Source organism: Seriola dumerili, unplaced genomic scaffold, assembly GCF_002260705.1.
Source record: "Seriola dumerili isolate Sdu_G_001 unplaced genomic scaffold, Sdu_1.0 BDQW01000859.1, whole genome shotgun sequence".
NCBI lineage: Eukaryota > Metazoa > Chordata > Actinopteri > Carangiformes > Carangidae > Seriola > Seriola dumerili.
Genome location: NW_019175114.1, coordinates 170,444 through 170,889, shown reverse-complemented (window position 1 = coordinate 170,889; position 446 = coordinate 170,444).

The window sequence follows — 446 nt, the reverse complement described above, 5'->3', positions numbered from 1 at the left end:
ATGAACGTGACACAGGAGAGCGGTGTGTTCGATTCCCATGTGAAACCAGATGTTTGTGTTGTAACCATGGCAACAAAGATCTGTTTCAGAGCAAGAACTTTTTATTCCTCCACGCCGGCGCCAGTCAGAGCAGCAGCCATTTTTGTTTTCAGGTTGTCCGTCCGCCCGTCTCATTCTTGTGGACACGATATCTCAGAAACACCGTGATGGAGCTTCAAGGACTCGAGGATGAACTGATTAGATTTTGGGGGTCAAAGATCAAAGGTCAAGGTCACGGTGACCTCACAAAACACACTAGCCACTAGTATTTTGACTTAAAGATGGTGGATGGTGATGGAGATGATTCTCAGGAGTGAAGGAGTCGTCAGCAACAAGTTGGTGGTTACTAAAGGTCCGAGCTGTATTGAACAGTTTCCTTCTTTACTTTCTTTGTTGTGACCCCCCCC